This window comes from Stegodyphus dumicola, chromosome 1, assembly GCF_044657685.1.
Source record: "Stegodyphus dumicola isolate Sdum_Otavi_A_Nest chromosome 1, ASM4465768v1".
Lineage (NCBI taxonomy): Eukaryota > Metazoa > Arthropoda > Arachnida > Araneae > Eresidae > Stegodyphus > Stegodyphus dumicola.
Genome location: NC_140768.1, coordinates 230,413,090 through 230,436,522, shown reverse-complemented (window position 1 = coordinate 230,436,522; position 23,433 = coordinate 230,413,090). Strand labels below are relative to the sequence as shown.

Genomic DNA, 23,433 nt, shown 5'->3' with positions numbered 1-23,433 from the left:
TCGAACTAGTTTGACACAAGATAAAATAAATACCGGCGATAATCCCCCGATCAAGCAACATCCAAGACGTCTACCGTTTGCTAAACAAGAAGAGGTGCGAACACTGTTAAAAGATATGGAAGCAGGCGATGTCATCGAGCCTTCAGTAAGTCCTTGGGCATCTCCCATCGTCCTAGTCAGAAAGAAAGACGGCTCAACAAGATTTTGCGTCGACTATCGCCGGTTGAATGAGGTTACGAAGAAAGACAGTTACCCTCTTCTTAGAATTGACGACATTCTAGACACTATTTCTGGAAGCAAGTGGTTCTCAACACTTGATTAAAGAATGGGTATTGGCAGGTAGAAATACAGCCTGAAGACAGAGAAAAGACGGCATTTACTACTGGACAAGGGCTTTGGCAATTCAAGGTGATGCCGTTTGGACTGTGTAATGAGCCGGCAACATTCGAACGTCTTATGGAGACTGTTTTGAAAGGCCTTTCCTACGAAGCCTGCCTGATATACCTGGACGACATCATCATTGTCGGAAAGAGTTTTGAAGAACATTTAGAAAATCTTAGGAAGGTGCTTCAGAAAATGAAAGAAGCCAATCTGAAGCTGAGTCCCGCTAAATGCAAATTGTTCCGAAAGGAAGTGACTTACCTGGGACATGTCATCTCTGAAGAAGGTGTGCGCACGGATCCTGAAAAGGTATCAGCGGTTAAATCCTGGAAACGTCCCGAAAATGTCTATCAGCTGAGAAGCTTCCTAGGGCTTTGCACCTACCATAGGAGATTCGTGAAGGACTTTTCTTCCATCGCAAGACCCCTTCACAAGCTGACAGAGAGCAACCAAAAGTTCTTGTGGACAAAAGAATGCGAGGATACATTTAACAACTTAAAGGAGGCTTTAACATCTGCTCCAATCCTGACGTATCCTCAGCTCAACCGACCATTTATTCTCAACACCGACGCGAGCAATGAAAGTGTCGGGGCTGTTTTGTCCCAAGAAATAGACGGCCAAGAACGTGTAGTGGCGTACCGGAGCAAGTGCCTGTCTAAACCGGAGAGGAATTATTGTGTCACCAGGAAAGAGTTGCTCGCCATAGTTAAAGCTGTAGAACAGTTCCATCACTATCTATACGGCAGAAAATTCCTGCTCCGCACCGATCATGCATCATTGACTTGGCTTTTAAATTTCAAGAATCCTGAGGGTCAAATAGCCAGGTGGATACAGAGACTCCAAGAATGTGACATCACTATCCGTCATCGTAAGGGATCATCACACGGAAACGCCGACGCCCTGTCTAGAAGACCTTGCCAAGAAAGCTGCCGATATTGTTCCAGGGTGGAAGCGAAATACGAGCTGCTGACTCCAGTCGCAAGACAAATTACAACATCAACATCGGCTCATCGAGTACCGTGGAGTGATGATGAAGTCAGGAAAGACCAGCTGGCAGACCGCGACATTAAACCCATAATTGATTTAATGGAGTCATCAACCAGAAAACCTACCTGGCAGGACATTTCTATCTGTGGTTCTACAACCAAACAGTATTGGGCACTCTGGGATTCACTTCACATTTGAAACGGCGTCTTATACCGGAAATTAGAATCGGATGATGGGAAGACGTTCCGATGGCAGCTGATACTTTCAAGATCCCGCATTCCTGATGTCCTTAAAGAACTACATAACAGCCCTACGGGATGTCACTTTGGAATAATGAAGACCTTACAGAGAGTTTGTGAGCGCTTTTACTGGAATAATGCAAAGAATGACGTGCAAAAGTGGTGCTGATCTTGCGATGCCTGTGCAGGTCGGAAAGCACCGAGGAGACGCAACCGAGGCAAGCTGCAACGTTACAACGTAGGGGCGCCTTTTGAACGTATCGCTTTTGACATCCTGGGACCTCTGCCACGAACTGCTGATGGCAACAAATACATACTCGTTGTCATTGATTACTTCACCAAGTGGCCTGAAGCGTATTCTATTCCTGATCAAGAGGCTGTCTCATTAGCTGAGGTGATGATACAGCACTGTATTTCCAGGTTCGGAGTGCCTCTTCAGTTACATTCAGATCAGGAAAGGAATTTTACCTCGGCAGTAATTTAAGAACTATGTAAACTACTCTTCATTGACAAAACCCAAACGACGCCATTACATCCCCAGTCGGACGGCATGGTAGAGAGGTTCAATCGAACCATCCTTAATAACGTCTCATTAGTGGTTTCCAGAAACCAACAGGATTGGGACAAGAAATTACCACTGTTTTTACTGGCTTACCGCAGTGCTGTCCACGAGACTACCGGCTATTCCCCATCACAGATGCTCTTCGGTCGTGACCTTCGTCTGCCTTGTGATCTCTTGTTTGGTCGCCCTCCGGATGCTCCTTCATCGCCTGAGGAATATATTCAAGATCTCCAGGCCCGGTTTGAAGTGATGCACAACTTTGCACGAGAGCGAGTCAACTTGGCGACGGAGAAGATGAAGACCCGATACGACACAAGAGCTACTGAACATCAATTCCACGAAGGACACAAAGTGTGGTTGTGGAAGACTCGACGGAAAGGACTTTGTCCGAAATTACAGTCACCTTGGGATGGCCCGTACACAGTCCTAAAAAGGCTGAATGACGTCGTGGTTCGGATTCGTAAGTCTTCGAACTCTAAACCTAAAGTCGTTCATTACGACAGGTTAGCTCATTACTATGGCCATAGTACGTAATGTAAATAATTGTAAATAGTATAAGACCATGGTCCTTTTTGTTTTTAAGTGTGCATTTGATTAGATTTGTTTAAGTTAGTTATTGCATTTATTGTTCATGTTGTTTGATATTGTGACGTAATGTTTATGCCTCAGTTGCAAGTTTGGCTTCCTGTCCAGGGATTGTACTGCCCGGGACGTGCAGTCCTTGGGAAGGGGGCAGTGTTACGAATTTGGTATTTAAAAAGCTAATGTTAGTGCAATTATAAATTAAATGATTTTATTTCTCGCGCAGTGCAGCGCGTGACGAATATTAAAAGAAAGCTAAGCCGTGTTTCTTTGAAAATGTTCCTAAGAACACAACATAGAGCTGATCTCAGTCGGAAAATGCTACCAGTAGCGATCTATTTAGTGAAATGTTAACTATAATCATGGGTAGTTTTTTTGCGGGTAATTTATTTTCCAGAAATTTCTTTTACCTGTAAAATGTGGTCTATTCAGAACTAATAGGTGTGGCAAAAGGTGCATTATTATTTCCTCACAATTAAGTATATATTGTTCGTTCAAAAACGAAATCTTTTCAGAAAATAACATCCGTTTTAAAAACTAAGTAAATTTCAGCATTAAATATGCCTTAAAAGTTTAAAGTTTGAAATCTCCTTAATATTTAACTAGAATTTCTTTAAAAGCAAGTTTAAAAGTCACATCAAGTTAAGTTGATTAAATTTTCAGAAATAATAAAACATATATTTTTCATAGTAATTATTGAAATATTATGCTAAATATTTTATATTATAGGTAATATTTAAGTAAAAAGAAATTATTTAAAATAATTATTATCTGCATGTAAATGCATTTCTAATTTATGACAAAAACATGGAAAATCAGAAATAATATCAAATGCAATGGAACAAACATTGCTTTTCAAATGTTTCAGAAATCTCGTAGAAGGAATGAATATTGCACCAGATATTTTTTAATATGGATTTTATTAATAGCAGTTTAACCAATCTGCATTGAAATTCAGATCATAATCAATGACCCAGAGATTTAGGTAACTTAGATTAAACATGAATAATAATAATAAAAGAAGAGCGGGCAAATTTTAAAATCAAGTTATTTCAAAATAAGAGTCTTTTAGGAAAGAAAACTTTTAAGATAGTATTCTCACCTGTACCCTGCGGCATTCGGACGGTCATCACGGAAAGCTATTATAGTCATTTGCAACTTTCTTCACAACTCACATCTACAGGTACTAATATTTATGGTAGTAATCCATCTTACTTACAGTCGGAACCCTTGATCTAGTGTACAGGGAGGGGAAAGAAATAACAATAGCAGTAGCTGGCATTTTTCAGAGGTTTAGGGTTATTTTCCCCACATTTTAAGGGAAGCTCGGTCCAAAATTAGTGACAGTTTTAAAGGCATTTGTAGAAAATAACTCGACAGGCTAAGAGTTAAGAAATTAATAAATGATTATCTAAAATTTCACAATATGTCCACTGACAGGAACCGATTTTGTAAGTTACGCCTTAAGCGTACGAAATTCTTGAATCACCTACAGTTTCTACTTAAATGCAAACATCAAAATATCATTCCCAAATTTATACATGTGAAATGTAGACTTAAAGCTTCCGTTCACGCTTCAAAAATTTTGCATAAATTTAAATTGGCACTTCTTCGTCACATTATAAGGGACACACGCAAACGTTTATCTAAAATTGAATTTGAATTATATTACCTCCATTTAAAAATTGCTAATTCCACTGAAAATTTTTCCTCATTTGAACATACATCCTGGTCTAGAACCGATACCGTTTGTCAACGGCATAAAAATGTGCTTATTTCTAAATTCCTTAAACTCACACACCAGTCGGATAGTCCCAACTATCTAGCTGACCCCCATAACACAAAACATCCTCAGGATGTCCCATTTAAGTCGCAATATCCCGGGACATACTTAGGATGTCCTAAGGATGTTGATTCTCAGATGTCCTGAGGAGATCGTAATTTAACATCCTGAGGATGTCTTATTTAAGTCGCTATGTCCCGGGATATGACAGGATGTCCTGAAGATGTTGATTCTCAGATGTCCTGAGGAGTTCACCAATTTCACATCCTGAGGACTTTCATTCTGCATTGTCCGGAGGACTTTCCTTGTCAAACATTTTGAGGATATTTGTTCTCAAATTTACCAGTTTTAATTTTTTGACATTGCACATCTGAAACTTGCACATTATTTTATTTTTCATATGTATTTTACTAAGTTGTTTCTAAATGCTGTACATTAAAAATATTGATATGATTGATGATTTATTCTTGTTATTTTGTTATTAATTTTAACTGCTATTTTTTCTGACGTTTTTAAAAATTTATTTAGTAATGGAAAAGATTTTTTTCAATGGATTAGCATTTTCTAGAATATTTGCAAAATTCTAAATAACATATATTTTTTTTATAAAAAATGTATAAATTACATGTATAATTACTTACAGATTACAAACCCTACTACAAATATAGGTAAAATTAGATATATATATATATTTAATTACGGAAACGAATTTTTTTTTTTTTAAATTTGGGTATAGAGACATTATGTATTTTTTTGGAAGCAGGAAACATGAAAAATTAGCAACTGCCTTCGCCGGGAATCGAAGGACGGACCTCTGGAATACCGGCCCAGTGGGCAGAACCACTACACCACGAAGACACGCTAGGTGTGGTGGTGGTGTATTTAATTATGGCAAAGCACACTAGGGCTATCTGCCTAAGGGGAGGGATGTCTTCGTGGAGGACTTTCTAAGGGAAACTGGCTCGTATACACGTTACACGTGGGGAAAACCACGAAAACATCCATGCAGCCAGACCGTTCGCGGGATTCGAACCTCGGATCGCACTACCAGGGTTCAGCGACTTTACCGCTCGGCCGCTGGTGGGCCGAAGACACACTAGGAGAAATACCTTATATTACTTCTCTTTTTAAAGGCCGACTTTTTTTAAGGGGATCCAATCAATAAATCCTGGGTGTGGATATACCTCATCCAACACCTTTTTAATTCGGGCGCCACTGTAGAGACATTAGGATTTTTTTTGGGAAGCCGTAGAGATGAAAAATTAGCAACCGCCTTCGCCGTGAATCGAACCACGGACCTCTGAAATACCGGCCCAGCGTGCAGAACTATTACACCACGAAGGCACGCTAGGAAAGCGGGAGAAATACCTCATAAGGAAATTTTTTTTCCTCTAATTACAGGACAGAAAATGTTTTTCAATCGCGCGATCTGTTATTGATATTGAATTACAGTCGTGCGATAATTTCGCAGTAAAGATACATCTCTGATGACTATCCAAAATTCTAGAAACTTTGGTCTTATATAGAGATGGTCGTCTTATAGAAATAATGCTTAATATCAATATTTATTTATAATCTCAGAACTATTGGTCACTTTCAGAAGTGGTCGTTTGAGAGGCGATATTCTATATATTTATTTACTGATACTCTCAGATTCCAAAATTTGTTTATATTCTCAGAAATATTGGACGGAAGGTGGTCGTCCCATACATGCAAAATTTTACATTTCATTAAAAATGAATTCGGCATTATTTAACTATTTCCCTTTTAATTAATTAATTAGATAAAGAAAAAATTAGGAAATACTGTTTATTACGGAATAATGTAGGAAGTTCTACAGAACTATATTCTTTCGCGTCATTGCACATTGTATCCGGCAAACTACTAGTTCCTCGTATTCTTCCGCAAATCCGTAAACATCTGTCTGATTTGAAACGAAATCCAAAATGGCTGCGCTTGAGGTTAACTTGTATGGATATTTTTTGTTGCATGAAAGGTAAGTTCAATTGCAATACTTGTATGTTTACTTTTTTTGCTTTTCGAATTTATGTCATTTTGACAGTTAAATGTTTCACAGCTTTATGAATTGTTACCATTCTATCGTGAATTACGTGTATCTCAATGGCTGTCTTTTCAAATATCTACTTTGCCCTACTATCCAAATGTTTATGACTGAATTTTTTTTAGTCTAGTTTATGCATTCAGTTTCAAAATAATATGTGTGATCAGATTGCTTATTATTTTATTGCAGCAATAAATTTATGTTAAATAGTTTGAACAAATGTTTAAAAATAAGAGTTTGCATTGTTTTGTCCAAAATATGTATGGTTGAAACATTATCTTAATCTAGTTTGTAATTCAAGTTTTTTTGGGGGTACTGTTCTGTTATTGGGACCAGAATCGGAAATGTATGAACCTGTGTTCGTAAGTATGTGCATAGATGTGTATATGTAGACACACAAACATACAAATATACAAGCATACATAAATACAATTCTGAACCCGGTCCTGATAACAGAACAGTACCTTTTTTTAATCTTTTTTGAATATTTTATAAAAGGATTAAGCATTTTTCAAACTGCATATCATTTTAAGATTCGACTTGCAGGAAGACAAAATATGGTCATTCAATCAAATGCTTATGATTGCTTTTAACATTTTCTCATAAATATTGTTTGCATTTTTATTGTATTTTAGATACTTTAGTTATGTAAAGTGAACGTGAGAATATTAGGAAAGCTGAAGAATATGAATAGCTACCATAATACATGTATTTTTTCATCAAGCCCATTGTTTTAGAAACCATGCACCATTATTATATGCTGGCTTATTTTATAGTTATATGCAGTTTAATTTTATGTTCATGTTACTGTAGTATTGATAATTTTTGTTGAATCTTGCAAGTTGCCTAACATTCAGAATTATTACTACCGAATTTTACTGATAGGTTTTTTTCGAGTTGACATAATCCGTCTGATAAATAAAATAAACTGGTGTTTAAATTATATGCATTTCTCTTAATGTTTCATTGAAAGTGAGATGGAAATATAAATGCTATCCAGAAAAGTGAATTCTTTTTGCCTGAAATAACAAACTGTACTAAATGATTAATGTTTATATCATTTTAGAAATGTCAATATTAAAGTTTCTCCCCTTCTCTTCTTTGATTTTGAAATAATTTATAAAAAAATAATATATGCATAAGTGTAATTAATGTAAAGTGTCATTCAATAATATAATTTATTTTTAATGATATTTTTATATTTTTTATCTGGGTTTTCTTTTGGTGTTAGAAGGAGGAAAAGACTGTAATGTTTTAATTAAGGAAATAATTAAAACATTACAGTCTTTTAAATAACACAGTTACAGTAATGTTTATTGAAGCAATCAGTACTGTGTGATTGCCAGTGATTGAATAATGTTAAAATGCATTGTTCATAAGGAAATTTGCTTATCTTTGTGTTATAGATTTTATTTTGACACAAGCTGAAATTTGAATTATTGGAAGCACTTTGAAAACCCGAATTATTTCCAGAATCATTAATCAGGCCAATATATAACATACAAATTTTCATACAAAATTATTTCTTTTAGCATATTATAAAGAGCTCATTTAATTTTATTATTTGTACAAATTTTAGACAAAAGTAGCATGTAACAGTTAAAGATTTATTGAAGCCTACTTGTTACTTGTGGTAACAAAGAAGTGAAAGATATTGCCACATTAGCGAACATGACGATCATTGATGCTTAGTTTAGTAATTTAATAATATATTGAGAAATGCTGGGAACTTTCAGAAGTAGACATTTCGGAAATGATGGGCTTGATAAGAAATTTACATGGTTTTATTATTTATTCTTTAGTTAAGAATGGATTTTAGATGTTCATGTGAAAGAATTTTGTTTAATTATATGTGAAAGAATTGTTAAAGTTTGGCATTTAAAAAAATGAATTAATAATATGCAATTATCTTTTTATTATACATATATTACTATATATTTCTAATGCACTATGTAAATGTCAGTGCTAAACAATTGAGATACTATTGTCAGGGCAATCTTTTCTTATACATGAAAAATTCTGATACTTTCTTATCATCTGCCCTCACAGCTTCAACTTATGCTAAAATAGCAAGAGTATGCACACGATAATAGCAAACTATGAATATGCATACCACACACATGTATTTACATGCTTTATATTTAATCTTTATTTCTGAATAGTATTCCATTGGATGAAAAATATGTGAATATTGACCCAATGAATATATTTTTGTGTGTGTGCATCCTAAAATTTCTTGTTTCTTATAAAGTGCTTATTTGAATTACTACTTGTGAACAGAGCAGTAGATATGAACCATAAACTAACCATTTTTCCAATTTTCACAGCTTTGCAGATAGTCAGAAAGCACCAAAATTTGTAATAATGTTAAGTTTAAATGATGTTCTATACTTTTGTGTTAATTTTTCTATTCTATTAATTCTATTACTGTGTTATCAAACTTTCTGCAGGAATTTCAACTGGTTAAGATGTTATTACCATGTGGAGAAGAATTTGGTTTTCAAGCTAGAAAAAATTGCAGCTGAAGGATTTTGTAGAAGGTCAGTCAAACTGGATTTAGTTAATTATAATTTAATTTTGGGTGAAGAATTCTCAAATTTATTTATCATAAGTGTCTAAAGGTCTTCTAAATTAAATTCTGCTTGTTTTTGAAATTTTTCATGACATTCATTCTTTGATTATTATTATTTTTTTTCAAATTTACTAACTTATATCCAGGCACATAATGTTGCATTTAATGCCATACCTTAAATATTGTAAAATGTTAAAATAATACATTTCACTTAAAAATGTGGTTGTGACAGTAAATTTTCTGTTACATTTAATCATATCTATAAACATTGGTATACATAATTTTTCAATAATCTGTATATTATTTTGTGCATTTCTTTTACATCCAAGATCTGGCATATGACTTGCTTTTCAAACTGATAACATGGTGTAATAATGTAATCTAATGGTTAAAGTTTACTATGAAACGGGCCAAATTTAATAAATTATTCTTTGATAGAAATTTATTCATGTGTTCAGTGTGTCTCATCTCTTTAAATTGCTAAAGTAAATTTTATGTACTTGCGTTTAGGAATTTTGACTGTATCCGAGTAATTTTGTTTCAGTTATTATAACATGCAAAGGAAAAAATTCATTCATAGCTCCGTATTTAAAATTAGTTAATTAAAGTCCTTAATAAAGAGGGACGTTTTGTTGTTTTTAATGTCGATAGAGTTTAATTCAAAAATATGCCACATTAAGGGTTACTTTTTAACCTAATTTAAAATTTTCATTACTTTAACATGTCCAATAATTGTTATTTTAACTCCGATATTGTAATAATATCAAAATTCCTTACTTTTTGATAGGTAATCCAAATGTAAAACAAGAAAAGAAAAAATTAAAATCTAGAAGTATATTTATTTCATACCTCTAACAAATAAAAACAACACAAGCACTTTTTACTGTCTATCTGCATAGTGTGGCATGTCCCGTAAGACTGAGATTTGTATGGTCAAATCCATGTTTCAGTTAAAGGAAAATGCATGCACAGTCTTCTGATTTTCCCTTCGATTAAGGATTCTGTATATACTAGCATAAGAAATATATTAGTTAATGCAGTGTTATACATCAATATTTATAGACAATTATTGTGGCTATGTTTATTATAATTTTGTTCACTGTAATGGCTGGAGTGCCTAAACCATCATGCTATGTAAACAAAACTCAAATCTTCATCTCTGCATACTGCTCCACTAGTGTTTAAACCACTGAAATGGTGATTATGGTAGAACATCTTTGGTAAAAATTTACTCTACTGTAACCCTTGGCGAATCGTTTCTTTTTTTTATATCAAGATCGTCACTTGAGAGAATCGGCACCAATTTCAAGGTGGGCGCTACACAAAACCAAAATAAGAAGTCAAAGACATACACAGACTCTGTGTCCATGCACACATTGACCTATTAAAACAGAGAACTGCACAAACTGGGCATTGTGCACTGCCTTAATTTTGTCCATGTACACATTGATCTATTTTCATTTTAAGAAAATCAGAAAGTTAAAAATATCATAGTTACCAGAAAAAATTCGCCACTGTCTTAACACACAGACAACCAAAAATACACAAACAGAGAGGAATAAGTTACCAAAAATACATATTTCCTAACATAAAAACATTAAACAACAAATCTTCTAACAAAAATTAACACACAGAGACAAAAAAATAAATGAAACGTCATTTTTTTAACATACCTTTTTTTCACATGCATATGTTTAGGCTTCCCACCACCATCCTCCAGGTAAGCAATTCAATTAAATTTTTCATCTCTTAGTCACCTCAGACATACTCAAACGATGGTACCCACACCAAAATAATAAATAGCATGTTCAAAATACAAGACCCACTTCCGTGCACCCAAACACAGCAATTGAAAAGAATGGTAAGAACCAAAAACCTGGGACCGTACAAAAGGTTTACTATTAAAAAAAGTAGCCCAACACTAAATTTATCACAGCACTTTGGCAATATTTGCAGAAATAACTCCTTTTTATTGACCAAAAAAAAAGTTTTTTTTTTTCTCAAAGGCTACTTTCGCCAACATTATCAACATTAGGGTTACCGAAAAACTTATTTGACGCAATGGGCTTCCACATTTCACAAACAACCAATACCACTTTGCGATTTTTTTTCAGACAGAAACCAAGGTGTACCATACAGTAAAGATTAGCCACATCTTCATTTACTACTGTTACAAGAACTTCTTTGGTAAATTTCTGCGGTTAAATTCAAAAGTTTAAAATTGCATTAACATGATCAGATTCAGAGTCATAGCTAGGGTTTTCAGCGCTCAGGGACAACTGAAGATTTCGTGCCCCCTACTGCTTGCCAAGGATGGAAAACATTTAATTCTAAAATGTTCTAACATCAGTTTGGTGCCCCTTGGATTCTGCACCCGGGGACAGATGCCCCCCTTGCCCCCCTCTAGCTACGCTCCTGATCAGATTTTATTTTCTGCATGTAGCTAACAATTACTTATGTGTTGTCAGATAAATGTTACCAGATGCAGTTAATTATTTTTTACTTGCCAATCTCATGAGACAAGTTTTTTTGCTCCTGCAAGACTTTGTGTTGCAAAATAAATTCATTCTCACTCTTTTTGGACTTGCCTACACATTAAATTTAAAATAGTTTTATGAATAGGTAAGATGTGATTATCATAATTTTGTTTCTCTCTTTATCTTGGCAACTTTATATGTTGATTCAGTATCCAGGTTACCTACCAGTGGCTGATTCATAAAACTGCTCATATGTTCAGCTGGTGGTTTGAGTTTATTTTCTGACATAAAAAATTTTAAAAGGCATCCCCCATGTTTATTTTACTATAATCGAAAAATCAAATAATTGCTACTCTGTTTATAGGTACTAAATGTTAAAATATTTTAAATGCTTCCTTTAATTTGCATTCTAATAGTCATTTGTTTAAATTTAATTATGAATTATATTCACATATAGTAATTGTGAGTGTTTTTTTTTTTTATTTTAGGTGCTGTGAAAGGCAATGACAGAGATCCAATTTATCAAGAGTTCTTATATACATAAGAATACATGGATATAAGATTGTTTTTCATGAATTCAAATAAAATGTGATAAATTGGATTAATAAAAACGATTTTGAATTTTGAAAAGTATTTTTCCTCTATTAATCATAATATAGTGCCATAAATTTCTGAATGTGTTTATTTTTCATCTAAATAAATAGCTTTACAAAAATTTGTCATATTAATAGATATTGCATAATTTAGCATTATTATAAATATTTATTATAGCAGATTTAGCTGAACTACTTTTTTAGTCTCTTTGCAGATGAAGTCACAAAGGTAAGTGGTTAGATATTTTTCTGTATTCCCCATTAAGTAATTTTATCTGGTAAATTACCATTACTTATATACTAAAGGTGAAAGAATAAGCTTTCCTTGAAGATACAAAAATTTGCAGATATTTCAAAAAATTGGTATACGTAAAAAAGTTCTTAAATTGCCACATATGCGAAACTGAAAATGTTATATATGAAATAGTTCAGAAATATAAATATTTTCACTATTTTTTAACTATAATTCACTGCATTTGTTATATATAATCACAGTTTAAGGTAGCAGTGCTTTTCTCACTGTGATTTCTCATGTATTTTGATTCATAAATACACGTACATAAATCCACGTATTTTGATTTCTCTTTTGAGACCGAATAAAAAATGAACTAAACATTCTCGTTGATATTGAGAGTTGAATAAAAGCTCACCTCAAAATAAAACGAATTAATAAATTTATTGAAAATTTTACATTGCATATATTGAGCAGAAAGAGTAAACTGAATATACTTAATGGAATTAATAATTGGTAGATTTGATAGCAGAATAAAATGCCTTAATTGCATGGTAAACAGTAGATCTTTTGAAGTTTTTCTATGTTGCGTAAAATGCAGATTTAAATTTTTGATATTGATTGTCATATAAATGGCAATTACTGTTTTATTTTGCTCTGAAATGAATGGTTAGTAATAAAATTCTGGATGAGACAACCTTTAACATGCACTAGAATTTACAAAGTTTAATTTGGTGCTGATTTCAACGGGTAAATTTCATTTTACTGAATTTTGCGTAAAATAATACCAATGAAACATTGCAAATTATTTTCAGAACTTTTTTTTTTTTTTTTAATCTAAAAGGGCTATTAGTTTTGAAATGTGACTTCATATTGTCAGTAATAAACTTGTTTCGCTTTTCATTCAAGTCTTTCCATTTGGCAAAATTTAACATATTTACCTTTAAAATCTAATATATTATTGACTAACAAGTCAAGCTATTTAAAAGCATTACACACAGTTCTTAACAATGCTTTTTTTAATTTTTAATCTGATTGATTTAAAATGCATTTAATTCATGATATACCTAATTGAAAACATTTTAATATTTCTACATAATTACATGATATATTTCTTCATTTTTCAAATATATAGAAGATATATAACTTTCTAGTGTCAGTATCTTATAAAATGTTTTGCTATTTCTACTGCCCCATCTGTATTGATAATCTATGCATTCATAAACTTTTAGCCTCTTTGAGTGACTGCTAAAATCTGAGGCCTTTCAGATTTTTTTTTTAATTGTGTGAGCAGAAAGATAGAATATTAGAAGAGCTTCTTGAGTTACCTTTTGAATGATATAAAGAATTGTTAACATAATGTCAAATTTTTACAACTAAATATTAAATATATAAAAAAGCCTGCAGCATTCTCATGTTACGAAAACATATTTATTTATTCTGAGGCTAGGAATTGATTTAGTTTTAAAAATACAATTTATTCCTTTTAACAATTTCCCAACAGTGTCATCAAAACACTATAAATTCCTTACATGTTTTAAAGAAAGATGATTCATTTATGTAAAGATTATTAAATGGGTAATTTTATTATTCAATTTTTAATACAAATTAACTGAAATTAGAAACTGATTTTGTAAAATAATTTAATTATAAATAAATCAATTTGGGGGCTATTGGATGTTTAAAAATGATCAAAAGATTTTTAATATCTTAAAAATAAAAGCAAAATTTTCAGTTTTAATATTTTGTATTAATAATTCATTTTAATTTCCTTGCTCAGTTTTAATATATTCACAAATTCAGATTTAAAAACAAAATAAGTTGTATAAATATTTTCAACATTTCTGATTTTTCCATAGTAACCATTGGAGAACGATTTGAGACTATCTGTGTAAAAAAACGTAGGTTTTATATCATCGCACCTTCACATACTTTCACTGGAATTTTCCTCTGTATATATACTGGGATGTGACACTAAGCAGTTGAGAGTATGTATTTAAGAGGTTAAAAGGATATTGTAACTAGTGTTTCAAATCCTGATAACATCCCATACGCTGTCGGTGGGACGTAGATAGGATGTCCTAAGGATATACTAGGATGTGACATTAAGCGCTCAGGAGGATGAGTTTAGGAGGAAATTGGGATATTACGGGATGTCCTGAGGATGTAGTAAGTAGGACTAAATCCTAATAACATCCCATATGCTGTCGATGGGACATAGATAGGATGTTTTTAGGATATAATGGGATGTGCTTAGGAGGTTTGTGGGATGTCCTGAGGATGTAGTAAGTAGGAGTTCATATCCTAATAACATCCCGCACGCTGTCGATGGGACTTGCTTAGGATGTCCTGAGGATATCCCGGGATGTGACATTAAGCACTCGGGAGGAGGTTCGCAGGATATTCCGGGATGTGCGCATATCCCGCGAGCAACATCCTTGGGATATCCCAAGGATGTTTTTGTGCTATGTGGGGATCTTCCCACTGTAAACGTTAACCTCATCGTTAATATCTCCAATAGGAATCTTTCGTAGGATCATTTAAAAGTATTAAAATATAATTTCAACTTTTCAAAGACAGCTAAACCTTCAATTCCTCAAATCCTCGCCCCTATAGAGATAGCCTTTAAATTCTCCAAAATTTCGGAAACGCAGAAGGATACAATCCGCCACCTAATTACTCATAACGTTAATTTTAACAACAAATCTTTGGGTTCGAATCTTAGCAAAAAGGAAAATGAGATCTTGCGTGAAATTCATTCTGATACTAATATCATTATCTCTAAAGCTGATAAGGGCGGACAGATCGTTGTTATGGACAAACACACTTATATTACTGGAGTCTCTAAACTGATAAATGAAGGCCCATACTGCTCGATCCCTAAAGATCCTTCAACTTCGGACCTCACGAAAGTAAAAAGTGCCATTACATCTTCCCACATTCTGCCAACTCAGTTGAAAAAATCACTTATTCCACCTATTACTAATTGCGCGAGACTTTATGCTCTTCCAAAAGTCCACAAAACCGGTATTCCTTTTCGACCAATTGTTTCCAACATAGGTACTGCTTCATATCCTTTGGCCAAATATTTAGTTTCCAGATTTTCTCCTCTACTTGCTAACAATATTCACACTGTAAGAAATTCTGTTGAAGTCATTGATAAACTTAAAAATATTTCTCCACTTCGTTCCATTATGGTTTCATTTGATGTCAAATCACTGTTTACTAATATTCCGGTCGAAGGAGCACTAAATTGTCTTGAAACTAGGCTTCGGGAATTTCACTTCACACATACTCAAATTAATGAGTTGGTATCGCTTACTAAAGTTCTCTAAGTCAAACTCACTTTGTTTTCCAAAATGCATATTTTCGTCAAGTTGAAGGATTGGCTATGGGTAATCCTCTCAGTCCGGTACTTGCTGACATTTATATGCACTACTTTGAGATGAAATTATTTGATAAACTATCTTTTCGTCTTTGGATTCGGTATGTTCACGGTTATAATCCGAGATTTATCCGAGATTCTATCTATTATGAATTCAATTGATCCAGCCATCCAATTCACTCTTAAAATTGAATCCAACAATTCCCTCCCCTTCCTTGATATGCTTATAATCCGCAATGAAACTGATTTTAGCACTACTGTGTACCGTAAACCCTTTGCAGTTTATTTACCACCCCATGCCAAGTCATGCAACGCTGTTAAGCAAAAAATGGCTTCTTTTTACTATTATGTATTCCGCGCGCTTAAAGTTTGTTCCTCTGAATCTTTGCATACCAATGAACTTAATTATTTGAGAGCAGTTGCGATTGACCGTGGATTTTCTCCCGTGGTTGTTGATAAAGCCGTTAAAAAATTTTCAGATTCCCATCAAAGAAGACATTCCACTGTTAGAAATAATATTAATGACCTTGTCGTGCTTCCATTTTATCCTTCTGTTAGCTATAAAATTGCACGGATTCTCCAGAAATTCAATTTTCAAGTCTGTTTCTCCCCTATTAATAAAATTCACCCTTCGATTCTAAAAGATTACGTTTCTGTCTTGAATTCTTGAGGAATTTATAGTATATCGTGTCAGTGTGGTTTAAGATATATCGGCCAAACGAAAAGAGCGTTGAAGTTTCGTATCAAGGAACATGAATCTTAGAAAAGGCGAAATTAACAAGTCTTCAATAGCGTATCATAGTTGGACTTTTAACCATAATTTTGATTTTGGATCTGCAAAAATTATCCAAAAGGCTTCTTCCATAGGTGAATTAGATTTTCTTGAGGCTTTTCACATTCACAAAGATTTAGCAGGTTTAGTTAATGATTTGAAGTCCAATCCAGTCCTTCCTAATGCCTTTAAAATTCTACTATCTTAATTCAGTCATTTTTGCCGATAGATGGCGTTACCTCCTCGCGTTTGGTACTACCAGAGGGTATAAAAATCCGTTCTGTGGTTGCCTCTCCTTTCAACGAACAAAGATGTTAATGAAATGAGAGGCCTCTGGTAGTACCAAACGCGATTATTACTTTATATCATTATTTTCAAGAATTTTATATTTTATTAGTGTTCCTATAAAAAGACTTTGTTAGGGACACACAAACTGAATTAATTATGTGTGTTTCACCATCCCGCCTTCTAAACTGTGACTTATGCTGAAATATTGTGTCTTTTACAATTATAAGTGTTTCTTAAAAAGTGTGTTTATTCCAGAACTTCGTACAGTGTGAACTGTTTGTGAATACTGTTAATTTATATGACTTTAACATTTCTCGTACGAGAACTCTTGAAATTCACCAGAAATATGTTACTGTTGACTTATTCCTCATTTGAGCCACTCCCACCAGTATAATTACGATCCATTTCATTCTGAACCTGTTTCAAAAGCATACTTAATTTAAATTACTTAATGTTTATTTTTTCAAATGCTTTATTAAGCATACTTTTCAGCTAGTTATATCTTTTGTCACAGCTCGAACAGCTCCCAGATGCTTTTTCACTCTACATACCTTTGTATTTGCTTCAGCTTCGCCTAGTAGGCGCGGCATTACACGCCCATTTTTCAATTATATATACCAACGCCTAAGGCATTTTTTTCAAAAGCGGTGGTTAAAGCAGCAGAGGCTGTTAATTGCCTCTCCTTGCCTCCTAACCATTCAAAAGACAAAGACAAAGCCTCTCCTGGTCCTGGGCTTCGTCTGCATGTTTTTCTGGACTTGTGACGTCATGCTGTCACCCCCCTCTTCGCACTACTGATGTTTTCCATTATTTGAAGTTCAGATTTTGAGCGTAAGGTGCATTTTCCCCTCGCTCCCTATTTTAACTTCGCTAATTTTTCATGCTCGATCAGATAGCTTGGCTCAGTAAAAGTAGGCGGCCAGTGCAACTCTGATTAAAAATCTAGTTATAACCACGTGCAGTGCTGATAAGGACCACGTGTTTCTGTGACTCCTTTATTTTCTTCTTTCTAGGCATTTCTTTCTCCTGATGAGGAGGGACCTTTAGCTGCCCTCGAAATAGATTGAGTGTTTCATTATACCTACGCTAAATACAAGGTTGTTTTTACGATTTTGATTGTCACATTAGCGTATTTCTCTTCTATTCTAGTCTATCTAAAATTTGTTAATACATAAGAGGAAAAGTATTTCTAAAAGAGATTTGGTTTTAGGTACTGAAGATTTTTTCTATTTTTTAATTAATATAAAATACTTTTTAGGAAATATCAAAAAATAAAATTTTAAATAATGCAGATTTAGAGCTCTGAAGAGTAAACGCAACAGTACAGATATTCAAAACAATACCAAGTATTTCAATATCACCGGCAGCATATAATAATGACATACATAACATTAATCACAATGAATCTAGCCTGTTAGTGATGAATATATTTGAATATCACCTACAGCATATAATAATAACATGCATGACATTAATCACAATGAATCATATACTCCCTCTGTCTTAAATTAGTTGCGACATTTGAGTACTGATTATTGATACTGAAGACTTTATGATTATGTTTGCACATTTTCCAGAGATTTAAGGGAGCTACGTTATCAATCAACAACAACTTTACTTACCAAGCATTTCCCCGTTATATCAGTACCAAATTGGGTTCAAAAATCCAGCTTTCGCCCACCCTTAAGCCACACCCCATTTTGTTAGGACTCTGCCATCAATAATCGCTTAAAATCTCCAGGCTAATTAAATATAAATTCAATACGAGCCAGTTTACCTTATAAATTCTTCCACGAAGGCTCACCTTAGGCAGACAGCTTTCGAGGTCTTGCCTTAATCACATAAACACAATCTTTCTGAAATACGGGCGGTATAGTCCTTACAAAATGGGATGTGGCTTAAGAGCGTGTGAACCCTTTAATTTTGCGCTGATAAAATTGTCCTAAAATAAGTGCTACATTCGTGGAAAGTAAAAACTAAGAATGAAAATCTTGTATACAGCGTTACATTCCTTGTAATACATTCTATAATTTTACTGATGTCGATCTACTAAACTGCATCGAAAGTTATTTATGACTCCACCTACTTGAAATGTAGCAACTAATTTGGAAGAAAACTTAACCTAAGTGTAGCAACTAGTTTTGGACGGAGGGAATATAAAATTTTGACACTGCTAGTGTTGAATACCAAGTATTTCAATATCATTGACAGCATATTTTAAAAAATAAAGCCCTAAAACAAAAAGTCCCTAAATAAAAATATTCCCTAAAACAAAAAGTTTTTCTTCTATTAATTACATATATTAAGAGAAGTATATGTATATATAATATATGTATATATAATATATGTATTTGATTCAACTTGAATCTCTATTACTTCAAATGTAGCCACAAAACTCTCATCTAGGTAGACAAGAATTCATGCACAGCATATTGATACATCACACTAATTAAAATGAGATATGCGCTTTAAAATTTTGAAGCTAGTGCAAACGGCATTCAAATGTTTCTGGATCAAAAATAACAAATACGAGAAGTAAAAAGTAATAAATTTCGTAAAATAGTTAACGCGATTAGCATTTCTTAGAAAATATATACGTGGATGCATTCTAAAAGTTTAACTGCATTAAATTCATACATATACATATATATGATAGGTTGAAATATCATTTATGCAGAAAACAGATTATCTCCAGTATGATAAAAAAAATTCTGATATTTTTACTTCAGGAAGACGAAAAAATGACATGAAGCTGAACAGACGTACACACGCTGAGGGAACGAAACATATCAAAAGAATATTAAACATTTAAAATTTTACGTGATGATGGCTTTTGTTCAAGAAATTTTGTATAATGTATTTGTATTAAATCTGTATTACACGAAACTGATTGAAATGCTTTCCGTCCAAAAGTTATATGTTGCGAATAATAATTTAAATACAATCGTAAAAATTTTTTTAAAGGAAGAAAACTTTGAAGTATAGCACGCAACAATATACCATCCTATGTTACTCTTAGTTACAGCGGCACGTTTTAATAAAATGCGCTTTTTATTAATAACGAGCCACATTACAAATAGAGAACATATAGCAAAAGTGTAGCAGAATGCGAGCGCCACCTAGTGATGAATTTCGCGAAAGCCACGGAATCGGAATTTCGTTCAGTCTGGCAAGCCTTGTGTATAAGTTGGCCTTGGCGTTAATGTGTGAAACTCTTCGCACACGACAGAGTGGCAACATGAAGCCGTTAAGTAGAAAAAGAAGAGCGAGTGGAATTTGTGGAATTGTGTGTGTGTAATTGTGTATCCAGAAAATGTAAATAAATATGAATCTTATAGGAGTCAGAACGGTGTTTAACATTCCCCGTGTACCAAACTTCCACATGAACGAAGCGAGGAAGGAGTTTTTATTTTTCTGTGTGTCTATCTGACATATGAAAAAATAAATCAGCTGTATGTGTTGCAAACTAAAATGAAGTTTTGTTTCGCTATAGTCATACACTTAGCAATGTGGACTTCGCAATGACGTGAATTGTGATCATTATTTAGCATTTATAAGCAACTGTTAAGCACTAAGAAATCTAGGAGAATCAAAACTTTATGTATAATAATAATGAAGCATATATGATGAATTGCGTAAATTAACACCAAATTATGTAAATATTTTTGAGCCAGAACTCTTGTTTCTGCGTAATCTAACAAATTGGTTTTTACTGAAGTGCTCCTGGAAACAGAGCCAAGCTTAGGTAAGTCTCATTAACAATATGTCATAATATTTTAATCAAGGTAACTATGCAAGCCACTGAAAATAATTGTGTAATATCCAGAAGTAGTTTGGGGTGGAATTCAGTTAACTGTCTTATTTTGCATCATTGCAGAGCATAAACATCATCCTGATTTATGTAACAAGCTTATAGTGCCTTACATAAATTATAGATTTATGTAACAAACATCAAGGTGTGAAGTATCATTTCATTTAAATCAATAAAAAGTCATTTAAATTTATTTAAGCTAGAAGTTCATTTAAATATGCATACACTCATTCACCTAAGAAAGAAACCTAGTATGTGTAAAATATGCAAGAAATCATAGGAGAGAAACTTCACGTTTGTGAAGTATGCAAGAAATCATTTTATCAAAAAGCTAATGTAAATCGGCATATGCGTATTCACACAGGTGAGAAATCTTATATGTGCAAATCATGTAAGAAGGCGTTTAGTGACAAAAGTAGTTTAAATAAGCATCTGCTTATTCACACAGTTGAGAAACCTTATACGTGTGAAGTATGTAAGAAGTCATTTAATCAAAAAATATTTTAAACAGGCATATGCTTATTCACACAGAAGAGAAACTTTATATGTGTGAAGTATGCAAGAAGTCATTTAATCGAAAATTTCATTTAAACGTACATTTGCGTATTCACACAGGAGAGAAACCTTATATCTGTGAAGTATGTAAGAAATCATTTTACCGAGAATTTCATTTAAATGTGCATATGCGTATTCACACAGGAGAGAAAACTTATATGTGTGAAGTATGCAAGAAATCATTTAATCAAAAATCTTGTTTAAACATACATATGCGTATTCACACTGGAGAGAAACCTTATCTGTGTGAAGTATGTAAAAAGACGTTTAGTCCAAGGGGTAAATTAAATATTCATCTGCGTATTCACACTGGAGAAAAACCTTATATATGTGAAGTATGTAAGAAGATGTTTAGTCAAAAGGGTAATTTAAACAGTCATATGCTTATTCACACAGGAGAGAAACCTTATATGTGTGAAGTATGTAAGAAGACGTTTAAGGTAAAGGGTAATTTAAACCAGCATATGCTTATTCACACAGGTGAGAAACCTTATATGTGAGAAGTATGTAAGAAGGCTTTTAGTCAAAAGAGTACTTTAAATATGCACCTGTTTGTTCACACAGGTGAGAAACCTTATATATGTGAAGTATGTAAGAAGATGTTTAGTAAAAAGAATTGTTTAAATAAACACCTGTATATTCACACAGGTGAGAAACCTTATATATGTGAAGTATGTAAAAAGATGTTTAGTGAAAATGGTAATTTAAACAAGCATATACTTATTCACACTGGAGAGAAACCTTATATATGTTAAGTATGTAAGAAATCATTTAATTAAAAAGGTAATTTCCACCTGCATATGCATATTCACACAGGATAGAAACCTTATATGTGTGAAATATGTAAGAAAGCCTTTATGAAAAGGGTAGTTTGGACAAAGATATGTTTATTCACGTAGGAGAGAAAACTTTTATGTGTGAAATCCACTTAATCAAAAAAATTATTTAAACATACGTATGTGTATTCACACAGCAGAGAAACCTCATATACTTATTCACATTGGCGAGAAAATTCGTGGGTGTGGTACGTAAATGTTCATTTGTTTTCATGAAGAGAATTTAAATATGGATATAAACATAAGAGAAAAATGTTGTGGGTTCATATGTAAGAAGCCATTTAGCAGAGCGATGAAGAAAATGTATATCTTATCCTCACAGAAGAAATGCCTCCAGTGTTTTGAACACATGTTAGAAACAATTTTTACATACTTTTGTAGAAAATGCTTGTCTGTGCAGCTCGATAACCTTATTTGAGGTCATCTTTTGATTTTTGTCAGCAGTTGACAGATTTAGGTGCAGCAAATTTCTGAGAATTTAGATAGGCAAATCTGAAAAGCATAAAGCATACTGGTGACCCTGTAGGAGAAACAGAAATTTTCATTTGTTGAAAATAAGTTATAAAAACTGTTTATTTGTTTTCATAAGATGAAATATTTTTCAACATACTTTTACATGATAATCAGTGTTTATATCTGCTGCATAATGTCTGGATAAGAACTTCAAAAATTGAAATTCTAAAAGGTGGCTAAATGTATCATCCTATATGTATGCTGTAAATTATTTGTGTTTTATGTTAAAATTAACTATTTCTGAATTTCATACAGTTATGAATTACAACTGTGTTATTACAGATAGCAATGCCATTCTTGGTGCCTGTCATGAAAACTATATTAGGTATTTTTCCTCGTTTTGAGCAAATTCTGAAGACCATGCCTGTTTGGCTCCAGTATCAAATGTGTCAGTGTATAAAATTTACAAAATCGGTGCAGTGTTCCATAACAATGTTAGAAAAGCGAAATGAAATCTCTGACATTTTCAATCAAGTCTTGGACATACTAAGTTGAGTAATCCCAAGTTTGTAATAAGAAGAAATTTGGGAAATATTTCTCTGCAGGTAAGAAATCTATGCATAATAGATATTTATTTTGAGAACTTAATTCATTTTTATTTTCTGCTATCATATTATAAGGTGAAATTATTTTCCATTTTGGGAACTTGGAAATATTTTGGCTCTGAAAAATAAAATGAAGTAATAAATACTATGAATTTAAAAAAAGAATAAACAATTTAATAAATGTCATACTCACTAGCTAGGTGCTTTGGAAAGTATGGAAGTTTTGGAAGTATTGAGCAAAAGCAAAAATGTTGCTGT

General features: G+C 33.2%; 1 long non-coding RNA gene and 1 pseudogene across 1 annotated transcript; both read left to right on the top strand.

Moving 5' to 3' along the window:
• Positions 1 to 6,435: 6,435 nt before the first annotated feature.
• On the top strand, positions 6,436 to 12,266 carry LOC146999496 (uncharacterized). Its single transcript, XR_015043789.1, has 3 exons — positions 6,436 to 6,530; positions 9,047 to 9,136; positions 12,134 to 12,266. It is a non-coding gene; the product is annotated as an uncharacterized LOC146999496 (long non-coding RNA).
• An 8,848-nt stretch (positions 12,267 to 21,114) lies between these two features.
• LOC146999495 (uncharacterized) lies at positions 21,115 to 22,044 on the top strand (annotated as a pseudogene).
• The last annotated feature ends 1,389 nt before the right edge of the window (positions 22,045 to 23,433 follow it).